At 35.5% G+C, this 15,429-nt stretch overlaps 1 protein-coding gene across 5 annotated transcripts in view; it reads left to right on the forward strand.

Annotated features, from left to right (window-relative positions):
• The window catches only part of LOC145675488 (uncharacterized), a 79,158-nt gene continuing 63,729 nt past the window's right edge, over nucleotides 1-15,429 (forward strand). For 3 of the 5 annotated variants that reach the window (XM_081745932.1, XM_081745930.1, XM_081745935.1), the window contains exon 1: nucleotides 12-247. The gene's annotated coding sequence lies outside the window, so the exon portion shown is untranslated. Of the gene's footprint in view, nucleotides 248-15,429 lie in introns of all 5 variants that reach the window. The other 2 variants (XM_081745933.1, XM_081745934.1) reach the window with 2 other exon arrangements.

Below are 15,429 nucleotides of genomic sequence, written 5' to 3' on the forward strand. Positions count from 1 at the left end.
TGTCACGTACTTCCGGCTGTTATTCTCTGCTGGTGTTTGTGATGGAAGTTTAGTAAGAATATTAGTTAATTGATATTTCTTAAGTGATTATACTCGTTATATTTAATAGAAGATTACACCAGGCAATTAATATTCTATATCTTGTAGAACATAATCAGGGTTATAGTTTCACGTATGTTTTTATTCTTAAGATAAAAGTGCTGATACGAAGTCTGATCTCGTTGTTTGGGGAAATAAGTGAAATCGGGTACGTAGTTGTGAAATTTACACGCTATATCGAGCACCTGTAGATTATATAAACAGTATCTGTTGCATGTAAAGTTACATTTCCTCCTTTTTTATATATAAAGTAGCTAGATAATTGAACATGATACCTTAATATTATATTCCCAGTACAATTATGTTACAAATTTCAAGGTTGATGGCTATTTCAGTTTTCGAATTTATCTTTTCGTTACCAGTTATCTCCGATGAATGAACGGGTATATTTCCAACATTTGTAATTGATTAAAATACATTTTAATGCAGTGTTTCCCAACCTCTTGACCCACGATACATTGTCCTGAGCACATAACATCGCCACCTACTTAGGTTAGGTTAGAAATAAGCATTGGTACAGTCTATCTTAAGGCTATTTGTTTTTTTCCATAGCTCCGGCTTAAGAGTAATTTCGGATGGCATTTAGTATCTCCCCCAACTCGTTCCATGGTTCCAGAACCGAGTACCTTGTTTTTGTCTAAATTGTGATAATGGTAGAAGTACAAGAGCCCTGGGGGCTTGTAACTCTCTTCGCTAGCTGTCCCTAGCTCAGCTATATTTTGTAAAGTAAGTAACACACTGTAAATCTTATATGTGTAAGATTGGGGAATATACTAAATATCAGCCGTAATTTCTGACAATTGCCGTGTAGCAGGCCTGAGTGGATATAATATAGGCTAGTTTTTATTTTAGTCTTTTCATTTAGTGAATCTGTTCCTAAGGAACTGGTTTTCCGGAACAGTTCCTTAAATATTACTTTGTATTGTAACACAATACTAATTTTATCAAATATGCAATGTGTAAAATAGTAACAGGAAAAAACTATAGCAAGAACCATATTTTCCGACTGATAAAAGGGGCACACAATAGGCAGTAAAAAAATAGAAACAAATATTATCAAGGCACGAAAGCCAAAGTAGAAAAACACACAATATTATTATAATCTATTAATGTATCTGCTGTCTATGTAAACTGATGAAGCTTCCATTCCTAACAGGTAATTGCTAATTATGGTGAATATTTCTAATTATAGCATATATAGGTCACTTCGACAAAATCGCTTCGTACTATACATAATAAATTTTATACTTTTCACGTACCGGTACACTACAATTTGTGTTGAGCTGTGATAAACTGACACTACAACAAAATCTGTAACAATGTAGCCTACTTCATTGTCACACACTTGTGTTCGTAACCTATATGAATTCAAAAGTAAATTCATCCCATTACAGTGCAATTAACGAAAGCTGGCTTCTGACAGTTCGACAGAGCACGGGGTGTAGTGATGGCGCTGTTGCCGGAGGCTTTGCAGCAGCACTGAATGACATACTTAGGACGTTTAACAAGTCATAATTCTATAATCGTAATAGAATGACAGGAAGGTATGATTTCCAAATAATAATATTAATTAATTGGAACAGTGGCGTGCGCAAGGGGTGACTTTCGGGATTCATCTCCTTTTCAGCAAGACACTATGGAAAAATAAATATTTACTATATTATGATTATACATACAGCGCGTCCTGAAAGAATTTGAGTGCTTCAGTCCCCTCTCCCCCCGCAATGAATCTATAAGAAATTAAAGAATAGATTAATAAAATTAGTTTAGCGTTGAGTGCCCACAAAATCCGGAACTTTAGTCGTTTTATGCACGGTAATATAAAATAGGAAGCCATTCGATATGAAACTCTGGGTAAACTTTCCAAGACACGCCCCAGCTGCGCATCGATAAGTAGGGCCCTTTTAAAAAGTATAGTAGAGTAGGGTAGGGCAGAGTAGAGTAAGATATAAATAAGTAGGGTAGGGGTTAGGAACGGGTTAGCTTAAGGTTAAGTAAGTTTTGATCCATTTTTATAAAATTATTAGTGTGTAATTTCTCGTTTCTGAGTGAGTATACCTGCTGGAGCGGACGTTTTAAATTTAACCCGAAACTCTCCCACCCCGGGGTAAAAGTGGATCAGAAAAGGTAGGGGACGCATATCACGCAGTTCCCCATACCTATCTTTGTCTATTGTATTTTTTTAGGAAGTGAGGTAACGGCGTCCCCTTGCTTTTCCCCTCACTTTTATCCTTGCGCACAACTGCCTTCATGTAACTAAATCGATCTCTATCTTTCACCAATTAGGACCTGTTTTGTATTTTTACATTTCGAATGGAGTGATTAACATTTACCATGTTTTGTCAAACGATGCTATCCTCTCAGGTGTAAAATTTTCCATCTTCCTCAAAAAACATCATCATATAACAACGGTATCTTCCTTCTCTTTTAAAATCTTCCCTCCTAAAAGTGAAAGTTTCTTGTACATCGATGTCATGTCTTTTTAAGTATTTTGAGCAGAGTTCTTCCAATTGATGAATAAACTAGCTTTCTGTAACGAATCAAGGAGAGAATTTTAAGTTGGATACTATGTATATACGCGAGGGTAAATTGCTCCTTCGATGAGTCATCTACGGTTGATTTTGGACTTTCTCCACTCCTCAGGTAGCGCCTTTTTTTTTTTTTTTCTTAATAATGAGCAACAGTACAAGTGAAATTGAAAATTCATCAGGAAATTAACAATTCCAGCTGTTGCTACCTAGTTTTATACAAAGGAAAAAATCTACGAGATAACGCTACGTCATTTTTTATCCAAGAAAGAATAATTGAAGGGCCCTCTGCATTAATAGGATAAGTAGGGCACGATTTCTGGTAGAACATAAAAGAAAAAAAAAAAGACATGTGGACTTTGTTTTTCCGGTGCCTCTAGTGCATATTCGAAGCCTCAGTTGTGCGAAAAACAGTGCTTATTGGTATCAAGTCGCAATTTCCCGATGGGGATAACAGAGGGCTCAGCTGTCTGCGGCCAGTGAAGCATGCGCTCGTAGATGAAAGAAGGCAACACGATGCGCGCGCGTGTGTGTGTGTGTGTGTATAACTTTGTTTAAGGATCGGTTGAAGTGATACCATTGGTACAGAGATATATTTGACAATTAGGTTCCAAAATGGACAAAATTGAAGCAGCCGAAGAACGACAGAAACGGAGAGGACGAAAGAGAAAGGTAAATTGTGAACTCTGCCAAAGAAATGTAGCAAAATCAAGGCGAAATGCTGAAGTTTTGTTTGTTTCCTCGATGTTAATGTGGAATTACGACAGTGGGCAAAAGTTCGGATTTTGAAAAATTCGAATATCCGGATGTACTAGAAAATCGGGCAAGGGAAGGGGTGAAAACACCTCTTGAAGGTGTAAACATGTGGATAATAATTTTTTTTTTTTTTGCTTGTTTGTTTGTATAAGAGCTTTATAAATGTGCAAATATACTTCGGGGATATTCCGGGTTATTAGTTTTGGGCAGTGTTGAATTCAGACTTTTGTACAAGGGGGCTCTGTTCTAGATTGCAATAGAGCTGCAGGAATCTGTCGAAAAAAAAAATCGCGACTTGTTGACTTGTTATTGTCTGGTCGGTTGCAATAACCAACATATTGCAATTTTCGCTAAGTAACGTTGTAAAGCGTTTGTGTGTATCTGTATTCAATTTCCAAGTTTTTATTTAACTTCGAATTTATACGAGAACACGGTTTGTTAAATAGAACAGTTAGGTTGGGCAAAAGAGGAAACTAATTTTCTTTAAAAAACGAAAATCCTTGCTTCTAAGACTCAATACTAAACAGAAAAAAGCAAATATTTTAGTGCATGTGTAATTGTAGGTATTCTAGGGGGGGCTTAGCCCCTCCTTGAACATACCTGACTTCAACACTGGTTTTGGGGAAGGGACAAAATCGGACAGGGCGTCACCAGAAAATGGAAAAGGATTGAAAGCGCTGTGTTCGAATGAAATTTTTAAAGGTTCTTTAGTGGTTTAAAGTATATATCAAATCCATTACAGAAGAACATTTTACAAGTACTTCTTCAGAAAACCAAAACCGAGGAGAGCTTTAAAAGTGAATACTAACGGATTCGAATCAAACTTTCACACGTTTATAGCGAGGTCTGCTGTTCGAAGACACTTTATACTAGGTTAATTTTGGGTTGATAGGGATATATATCTTGTTTAGTTAGTAAGATAATGCAGTGTTTTGTCATCGCAAAGCGAAGAGTGCGTTGGAAAGAGTGGACTGATGTTACAGATAAAGAGTGACGTACCTGTTACCATTGAGAAATGCTACAAGAAAGAAAAAAAATGCTATGAACGCATGCCATTCAAGATATAAAGAACAGGGAGGACATCCTTTTGGGTTACGGGAGACCGTGAGTTTCTTATGAACAGAAGCATACATGGTTAAGTCCAAATATTTTTTAACAGGCACTTTTATATTACAAAATCTTTATAAAGTAATACAACGGAACTATACAATTCTGCTGCTACTACTTGTAATTCTTTTTCTATGTAAAACCTGTTTCTTACGTCAAATATTATACGCATAATTAGTGTAAATAAGGCAACAAGTAGAATACTTGGCCAATTCTGACCCTATATAAGAAGAGTAAATCACCTACAAGAGTAAACCATTAAGTGGCTCCGCGTAGCGTAGTCACAAACGCTCTCGCCTTTGTTCCGAGCGGTCCCGAGTTCGATTTCCGGTGGGGACACTCGATCGAAAAAGTGTGACAGATTTATCAGGCCAGCCATCTTGAGTAAGATTTCCCTGAGTTTTCCTCATTCATACCAGGCAAATGCCAGGATGGTACCTAACATAATTGTCACAGACCTCTTTCTTCCACATTCCTTCCTTCCTCCCCAATTCCCGTGATAGTGTGATCACCGAGGACGGGTTAACGTGGCTATAGCTGCCCGAAGCCCAGAAATCTAATTCCTAATCCTAATCTTAAGTATATGATTGCGTACTCTTGAAGAAAACAATACAGAAATGGGTATATCCTTCTCTAACTTGTTGTAAGAACATATTTGAGATGGAATATTATAATAAATGAACCATTTTTTCCGGACTATGTACTTATTTTATATTCCGGTTACCGTGCTCAAAATGTATAGGATAGACCATTTATCTTGAAACTCATTTGTAAGTTTTAAAGCAACAGATAAAGGATGCTGAAATTTTGTTCGGAACGAATGTCAACCAGGGGAAATCGTTTGACGTACTCATCAGCAGATGAACGATGTTTCTTACCCAAGAAAAAGTTGCATTAAATCAAATGACAGTACATCAAGATTATTATGTATTTCAAATCTAAATGTTAAACAAAATGTTATAATGCTACTTTTATTATTCAGTGTTACAAACTAGGAACTTAACAGTGTCACAATTATCCAAATTTCAGAGACCTTAAACGACATTAATAACGTAACTGAAAAGGCCAATCAATATACATCCAAGGTACTTTACAGTGCTGAAGTAAGGTCATGAAAAGTCTTAAAGAAAAGCCACATTTTCAATCTCTTTCAACTTTCTTTCTATTCATTTGAAGTGTGTCATATCTTAATATTCGATTCTAAAGGTACGTTGGATGTGTGCGTCCTGCCCGTTCGTGATACCATTGCGTGATTATTGTTTAACACTGAATAATAAATGCATTAACTTTTCGTTTTACATGTAGGTTTGGAATATGTAATAATTGAAGTATCATTTGAAAAAAATATCAACTTATGTTGGGTTGGCAACACTGCTCATGTGGTAGGGTTGATGAATATATCAAATTATTTTCCCCTGTTGATGCTTGCTTCATACAAAATTTCGGCGTACTTTTTTGTATTAATTCACAACTTTCAAGCACGTTTCAAGATAGTATAGACGCAAATCTTACATGTAGTACTTAACAATAAGTTTGGAGTGAGTGCAATATTCTAGTATTAGTTGGAAATTTACGTGAAGTGAAATAGTCTTCAACGATAATAAATCGAAAAACACATGTTAGTGCAATCAATAAATGTTAGTAGTTACTGTAGTGAATTGTTACTTATTTGTATATGCATGCAATTGTTTGCCTTGAGAGGGTATTACACATATCAACTTATCCATGTATTTTTTATCGGATAATGGACTTCTTCATCAGAAAGTAGCATAGTAATATATAAATACTAGCAAATGCCGTAGGGCAGGGTTTCTCAACCTGTGGTACGCGAGGTGCTTTTGGTGGTACATATGGCTTACGGTGGTATCAATAATTAATATGCTTTGGTGGTACGCCTGTGGAAAAGATTGAGAACCCCTGCTCTAAGCCATATTTAAGATGAAAATGTGCTCAAATTGAACCCGTTGTTAAGTGTTTCATTTAAGAATTCATATTTTCTGTATTTCGGCCCGTGGTGGGGGTCTTGGACATGATCACTCCATCCGTAAACTAGAAGGCATATACAACAAAAAATGTTCAATTAGAGCTTTCTAGTTTACGGACGGAGTGATCGTGCCTAAGGCTCCAGCGCTGGTGGAAATATAGAAAATATGAATTTTTAAATGATACACATAGCGGCGAGTGCAGAGAGAGTTTATTTTTATATGTCTAATACTGATAAATGCATGAGACTTTTATATAAGAATATGAAAGAAATTAAATAATTTGCTGTGCCCCCATATCCCCTGTAGCAGCGTTTCTCAAACATTTTTCAAGTAGTGACTACTCTAATTAGTCAGGATGTTCTACGCGCTATTCTAGTATTGTCCCCTTGAAAGACAAATTTAGTATTCTGCTGTACTTTTATGTTTCCAGCACACATCACTATAATAGTATATCTATATATTTTTTTCTTTAATTGAAGGCTATAGAGAATATTTTATACCTATAAACCTATTTAAGTTATTGGAACTTGTATAATGTGTACATTATAAAATTGTATAATGTATTATTTAAATGATTTATGTCTTTTTGAGATTCCGAACTATAACGTGTGATAAACAATTCAATGGATTTTTTTTAAAAAAAACTAAAATTCAAATTATGAGGATCAAAACAGCATACCTCGAGAACTACAGTTTGAGAAACGCAATATATAGGACAGAATTCCATAAAAAGATCAAAGGGCGAAATGTGCGTAACTGAGCCAAGAATCGTAACCAGGTCTGCGGTTCACCTTACGGTAGCGCTAGACAGCCATGCACTTCTCATTGTTGAAAGTATATGCACGACTCCCAAGAATAAGAATTGTGTGGCCATTCAGAGAGCGGACTAGGTAGGTAGTGGGTTAGCGCATTGGAACGGTGATCCGAAGATTGAGGCTAGATTCCTGATTCAGCCCCTCACGTTTCTTCACTCCATGAATTTGTAGGTGACCTCGCTTGAAATATTCAATAGAAAGGACAGAATATTTAATGTTAGGTCGTCCATTTATAGTTACTAGAAATACTTGAAATGAAGTGTGAAATGTGTTTGGAATAATCAGGAAGCAAATGTAGATAGCCCATATGAAGGTGTAACATACTCCAAAGTTGTAGCTGCTAATGGGTGTAAATGACAAAGTTTTGACACAATAAAGATTTGAGAAACGTGAATCCAGATATGTTAAAATTTTGAGAATAGATTTTTGAAATGGACAGCTTTGATGCCAGCTAGCTGACCTCCAAAATTGAAATATTAACTTCGAACTTAAATAACTCATGTAAATCACATCAAAAGAATCACTGTCATCATTAGAAAATAAGCTTTAGAATTATGAGTTTGGTTGCAGCTATTAAAAAAGTATGAGATTTTCATGAAATATTAAACTTTAAAGTTTTGTCTTGAAAATTTTTCATCTTGAAGTTACACTACTTGGCATCGAAGTGTTCCGAATATACTTAAGCAGTCTATGAAGAATTGTGCTGATATTGTACGGGGTGGAGCATTTTTAATTGGCCATTTTGAAAAAATATACTCGGACCGCAGCTTTAAATATTTCATTTTATCTTTTTTGTTACATTTGTCCATTTATATTCATGGAACGTAGACTTTACTTCTGCACTTTGTATGCATTTGGTTCAGTTCTTTATGAAACACTATGCCTGGCAAATTGATATTTCCCGAATATTTTTGGAAATGGATAGTTAGCTACGTTGGATGGACAGACGGCGACAGAAGACTTGTACAGACAGTTTTCCGATCTTGACTGTCAGTAGCCATGGATGGAATTGCTGGCCCATGCAGCAGCATATTTTCTAGGTTACATCATTTCGCGTTTCAGTGATATTCAGTGGCCCGCTAAATTCTCCGACCTAAGTGCTCCAGACTTCTTCCCTTGAGTATATTTGAAGGATAAGGTGTTTGGAACCAGAGTGGTACAACTGAAGACAGGAATCAAGGAATCAGAGAGAAAACAGCAAACATAACCCCAGATGTCCGTGACCGTGTTATATAATGTCATTTACCGTCTTGAGCATTGTTAACCGAGGTGTCATTTGCCATAATATTTCACAAGTAACTACCAAATGCACACAAAGCGCAGTAGTAAAGTCTACGTAGCATGTGAGTGAGTGGGCATATGTATCGAGAAAAATAAACGGTTTTATACAGGGTGGCCCAAAAGTAAGTATACAGTCCCGTATTGATCAACTCGTTGCTTCTTATATCATTCCTTATTGTTATCCATCAGGTAGACTTAGTTTCTTTATCATTTGCTCTTAATGGCTTTTTACTTATATCTGAAGCTCGGAACAGCCGAAGCAAATAAACCTATATGCTAGAATGTTATACTTGATCAATGCAGGGGTGTATACCTACTTTTGGGCCACTCTGGTTGTATTGACTCCAAGACCAAGTGTTTTAGTTTCTAAATGAGTAATCGAAAATGCCTCACCCTGTATATGCTATAGAGTCTATCTAAGAGCATAATAACTTGATATAATGCCTTTTTTTTAAAGTACATATCAAGTTGATAATATTTCATTACTTACAGCATTGATGGTCACGCTTTTAGGTAGCCTCTTTAATGTTAACAAGATTTCTTATAAATTGCTTAAGTGTATGTGAAAAAAGTCTTTATTTATGCCTATTAGCAGTTACAACTGTGGAATATGTTATATTCATAGCAGATATCTGAAGTTGCTTTTAATATTATTCAAAACATAATTTACAAGTGCGATGCGTTCCTGGTTAGGATAAAGTGATACAGTGACCAGCATAATCACATTGTGTGACTGGTCACAGTTCCGCTGAAGATTGCAGTTAAAAGTTTATAGTGAGTGATAATTCCTGTTCTTTTCTTTTAAAGTGAATTTTGTTACAATGTAGGGGCCGTGGTGGCTCAGTGGTAGAGCGTTCACCTCTGGTGCTTGGGGTCCCGGGTTCGATCCCAGCCCCCGCCAAGTGAACTTTGTGGTGGACAAGCACCGTGTGCGTGGTTTTCTCGGTGTTCTCCCGTTTCCTCCCACTTTATTCATTCCACCATTTCATTCATTACTCATCATCACCGTCTCCTTTGCCTAACCGGCATAACCGTGAGACTTAAAATTCAAAGATTTCATTTTGTTACAATGTAGCGAATATACATGGAATCGCTTGGGAGGTCGGAGGTTTCTTGGTAGTCATATTTGAAATATTGTCATTATTAATTCAGGTCTAATATTTTCTGAATACTTTTAATTGGGCTTATACCATATGTATCAAAACTTTAGTCAACTAGCCCCACTCATAATGACTATTTTTTTTTTTTTTTTTAACGGAAAACCGATGTGAAATCTCGTAAAATTAATTTATTTTAAACCATATTCAAGATCCACCTCTCACTCGAGCACCTGGCAGTTGAGGAAAACATCTGCATCTTTTAAACGATCACTTCTTGCTTTCATGTATGAAACAGTCATTAACAACAAGCACTTTACAGAATCGAAATATTAGGCGATCATACTTTATCGTTGCACCGCGGTAGAGTAGTCGGTAAGGCGTCTACCTGCAACCTGAGCGGCCCGGGTTTGATCTCGGTACTGACAAGAAACTTTTCTCGTTCTGTTCTCTTTCCAATACGGCTCTGAGGTTTACCCAGCCTTTTCAAAGTTGGGAAGTAAAGGGACTGGAGCGAGATGGTGACTGCATTACCTCAATGAGTGCCCAAGTTAAGAAAATGTGGAGCCTATACTTCCAAACACAGCCATTCGGTCCTCATGGTCTGTCCAGCAAGAATTGGTTTGGATTTTAATTTAGCGTCCCGTGCAGCACCAAAGCTATATGAGATGTGGACCTACAGTTTAAGATAGAATCCAAACCACCATATTGCACTAAAATTTCAAGAGGCTCGAACCTGGAACGCCATGCATTTAAAGCGCGTTTGCTAGCCACTAGATCAAAATGAATGGCTGATCCGCAAAGGGGATGACCTGTACTTGCTTTTCATATCTGTTGAGTGAGTTGTATTGAAATATACGATATATGGTGTGTATAGAGCAAAGAATATTGCATCTGTATAAGAACCTAAGACTTGGACACGTGTCAAAATATACACAAATTAAGCCTGGCTTTTAACATTACCGCAATACCGCAGAAATAAAATGGAGACCCCTGGTTAAAAGAAAATAAAGGCTTCTATAAAATTTGGAACAAGAGAGGAGAGTACATACTATCAAAGCTCAGGAAGGCAATACATTCATTCCGTAATTACTTGACCGTACAAATCCCACTTGCCTCTTCTTGAATTTTTAATTTCGATTTCTATTGGAAATTTTGATCACACCGTCAAAAGTTAAATAAAGATAAAATAACGTTGAAAAAAGTAAAACATGAAGATTTAACTCATTGGATATTTCGGAAGATTGTTTTCAAAAATTACCGCTACCGTTAATTTCAGAGTTCTCGATACAAATGATTTTCCACTCACAGACCATTTTGCACAGTCCGAACAATTAATAATTACGATCCGGCACTCTTAAAAGCAGTTATTTGGTTCTTGCTTCGGCAAGGAGACAATTCAACAGCAGAAATAGTGTTTGTTATTATCCGCAATGTCCTGTACTTTGTTTTTTCATATGTTTTACGTTTATTTAAATTTGTAAGCAAGATTTAAAAATTGAAGTTATACTAACCGAAGCATCCAAATCATGACAGCAAATTGGTGCTATTACGTGTCAATGCCTTATGCTATCTTCATTTTTTTTTTTTTTTTTTAATACGCTTCTTGTAGAAGAGAAAAGAGTGGTTTTTGATAAGAAGTTTTTAGAGCAGTGGTTAAATGAACTTTTTACATAGTCCCCTAGAGAAGGCAACTGATCAAACTACGTTCCACAAGGAGCGTATTAAAAAAGAAGTATGAAAAAAGATGACAAAGGGTCATTGAGACGTAGCATCAACTTGTTGTCACGATTTATGTGCGTCAGTTAGTATAATTTCAATGTTTAATTGTTAATATGCATTGTACGATAAATTATATAGAGAACAAACAAAATAGTATGTATAATAAACTAATAAGTAAGTTTTTGATTGAAGTTATAGGGTACATAATGCATAAGAACAGTTCGCCTACTTTTGTACCACGCAGTTATCTTTTTAAGTATGTGGGTTTCAGTCAACGCTGTGGTGAACAAGTTAACAGTTAAATAGGATATCGATAAAGGTCATAGCGTTAATTGAAATAATACACTGAAAACTTCGTAAGACAAAAGTACGTCCACTGTTCTTAACGGATGGAAGATCTTCCCTTTTATTAAGTGAATTAAACATTCTAGCAAACTTCCGATGTGCGCCGACATCCGTATCGATGACTTCTATTCGCAGCAGAACTGGAGTCATAAGGGTAAGTTCACACCTTTCTGTGAAACTCTTTCTAAAAGAAAATGAATTATTATTCTCAAAATGTGAAGAATAGAAAGCGATATTTTCATTTATTTTCTCTTAGACGTGTTCCACGGGAAGGCAGGAACCTACCATATATAACTACTGTTTAGCAACAAATAGAAGTTAACGCAAATCGAAACTGTTTAATAGACCTCTACAAGATAATTATTATTATTAATTATTAGATTATTCATAATGTATGATATAGCATTTTTTTTATTAGAAATTAACGGGGAAGTTGATGAATGTAACTAACAGTTCCTAGTCAGCATTCCCCATGAAGAAGTACACATCCGAAAACATGTGGGGAAGTTGTTCTGAGTAATGCCCTCTCTAATATGAATGTATATAGCACTTGAATGAAAGAGATGAATGAATATTGCATTAAACGTATTTTTGAGCCGTGACAATAACGTAAACAATAGGTGAAATTTCCAAGAATATCAACCAGGTAAGTGAGAAATCGAAATTTCGTCCCTTTTGAAGATTGGTAGATATTTTTGGGTCAAAATTTTTGGAATATATGTCAACTGTAAGGTTTGATAATAAGGTTCCAGGACTGATTCTGGCATTCTGTAACTGCTAATGATAGAAAATTGTTTACCATGTGAGATTAATGCTATAATAATCTTCTTTTGAAGGAAACGTGAAGATTTAGTAAAAAGAGTGTTTGTGTACTCTTCTAAACATTGGTCTTTTAAGACTTTCTGGTTCCCATCGTTATAGATTCTTACGGAGAACAAAGAGCGAATGTTAGATTTTGCCGTAGGTTAGGAAAATTAGTAATATAGACTTTTAAAATGGTCAGAACTGTTTAGCGCGAGAATCTCATGGCTTTGAATGATTTCATGATTGTCGTAAGAACGTTTCTGATGACCTGGAAATGGATGTCCGTCAACCAGTCGTTCAGAGGATAATGTAGAGCGTGTTGTTGGATAATGTATTGCACATCAACCGCGAAACTATCTAGCAGACCCTAAAACGAGATCTGAAAAAAAAGTTTGTGCCTCATTCTTTGATTGAAGAACAAAAAGCTCAGAGTTGAGTGCTGCACAGAGTTAAGTTCCGTTACTTAAAGTGAAACTTCAGTTTCACTCTTTGTTTCATATAAAAATATATGCAATGATAACCACCGATGTTTTAAAAGGCATAGATATAGCTCTCTCCTTTTACCAAGTCTTTACATGTCCTGCAAAAGATCAATATGGCGTTAAACTCACATGGTAAACAATCAGCATCAATCCTGTAACTTTCTTGTAAAACTGTGTATAATACGGAAGAAATCATTTTGACATTATTTAATGGATCAAAATAGTTATTGACAGTAATTTTTTCGCTTCAAGGGACGAAATTTCATTTTTTGACTACTATAATTTAAGAAGGTGGGTTACCTTGTAGTTCTGCTTCCTTTGTGAGAGGTAGTACTACGGTTTCGTGACGGGTTTGATACTACCATTACTCACTCTGGAAGTTCTGGACATAGGTAACTAAATGGAAGAATATAATGATTAAGCTGACCCGTCCAGTAGAATGTCCGCCAATGTATGGTTAAAATTTTAAATTTCCTTGGAAACGGTGACCCTTGTATAGAGTGGGTTAATTAAGGCGTGAAAGGTGACATGTTCGGTTCCATGCTATGAGAGCTGCGTGTGCTCAAAATTATTATATATATATATATATATATATATATATATATATATATATATTTTGGATTCTCTTTCATGACATTGGCAGACATTCGTTTCGTAAATCATTATAATTCTTTCATCGTAAATTAAGATTGGTGTTTGTGCGTAATTTTGTAGTTTCAGTGTGTGATAGGTATATAGGCCTATGTATATTATAGTACTAGATAAACCTTGTTTACCTTATAATGCTTGTTATTAAGATATATTCAATCTCTATTGGTCCTGAAGTCTTCTGTGATCTTTTATTTTCTTATTTTGTATTTTTTTAATACAAAGGAGAACTTGGAACTGATGACAGTCATATACTTTGTTTTTCAATGCTGATAGCTTAGTATTAATAAATAAACTGACAAATTTAATACATATCATATTAATATCATGAAGAGTACACCATGCTTATTTTCTGATTCTTCAGTGTTGTTAATTCTCAAAATTGTCCAGATGTTTGAACTTGTTGAAAATCGTAAATTTAATCATGCAGGAGATTTTTTGTGCCTATTATGTGTTTCTGTGGCCCTCTTTCGGTTCCTCAGTTCTTATGTAATGAGATTCATAAGTTGATCTTTATATTGGCGAAGAAATCTCATGAAGGCCTACCGACGAAGTTAGTTGCCGTTAAATGTTCTAATAATTATAAAACAGCTAACTAATTATCTTTGGAATCCATGTTGTTTTATCCTTATTTCAATTTTTCTTTTGAACGTCCCAATGTTTTTAAATTGGTATTCACAGCTTCGTTAATTCCTGGACATTATCAATCCATCTGTGAATCTTGTTTCATTAGAGCTAAGGAACCAAAATTAAATCAGGATAGAGAAACTTTAGAACTATTGGATACAGAAAGATCTATGACATAGAAATACATAATTGGCTTCGAACAGTTTTTGCAAGATTCTGCTAGGGGAATTTTCAACAAGTTCAAATACCTAGTAAGGCTTGAGAGTTGGTAACGGTGAAGAATCAGAAATCAAACATGGTGCACATTCCTCATGAATGTTAATAATGTACTGGGTATTAATTTATCAGTTTATACATCAAATGACTTTAGTTTTTATGTATTGAGGACAATTCTAATGTTATGTCCTACCAGTACTGAGAAGGAAAAGAATAAGGTACTTGATCAACATCAATTCAAGTTTTCCTTCGTAAAAAATTTTCCCAGAAGAAGAGCTCAAGACCAATGGAGATGAAAATATCGGAATAAACAAAATAACGCACTATAAGGTAAATAAGATTTATTTTACTTTATTATTATAACATATTAATAGTGCGTAAACAAAAATACAGACTTTATTATGAAAGGTTTACCAATAAGAACGTCAGATCTTCAAAATGAGGTAGACTGAAAGCTACTATAAGTAATTATGAAATTTTTTAAAAGTATTTTTATTGTGAGAAGCAGTCAATGACATTACGTTTTGACTGTAATGTTTAAATGGCCTCCTCTGCTTTATTTTACGGAACGCTTATTATACATATATTGTGTGATAAATTCGCAGTGATGCGTTCAATGTTTCAGTTCCCGAATTATTCGTAGATCTGAGACTTTGAGATAATCCCATAGAAAATAATTCAAGTGGAAGAGATCACGTGATGTGGCCAGCCAGTTCACGTCGTCTTTTCTTGACAACGCGTCCAGGGAACTTTTCGTGCAATAAGTCCAGGGTAATATGATAAATTCGTATAATTTTTATGTATTGTTGAATTGTGTATCTCGCTATATAATTTGGCAGGGACTATTGTCCACAGCTGTCACAGTTTAATCTCGCCAATCCAGTTAGTGTTGCCAGAACACTATTTCGAAGTTCTGA

The sequence above is a fragment of the Thermobia domestica genome, chromosome 18 (genome assembly GCF_964235325.1).
Source record: "Thermobia domestica chromosome 18, izTheDome1.hap1.1, whole genome shotgun sequence".
In the NCBI taxonomy this organism is placed as follows: Eukaryota; Metazoa; Arthropoda; class Insecta; order Zygentoma; family Lepismatidae; genus Thermobia; species Thermobia domestica.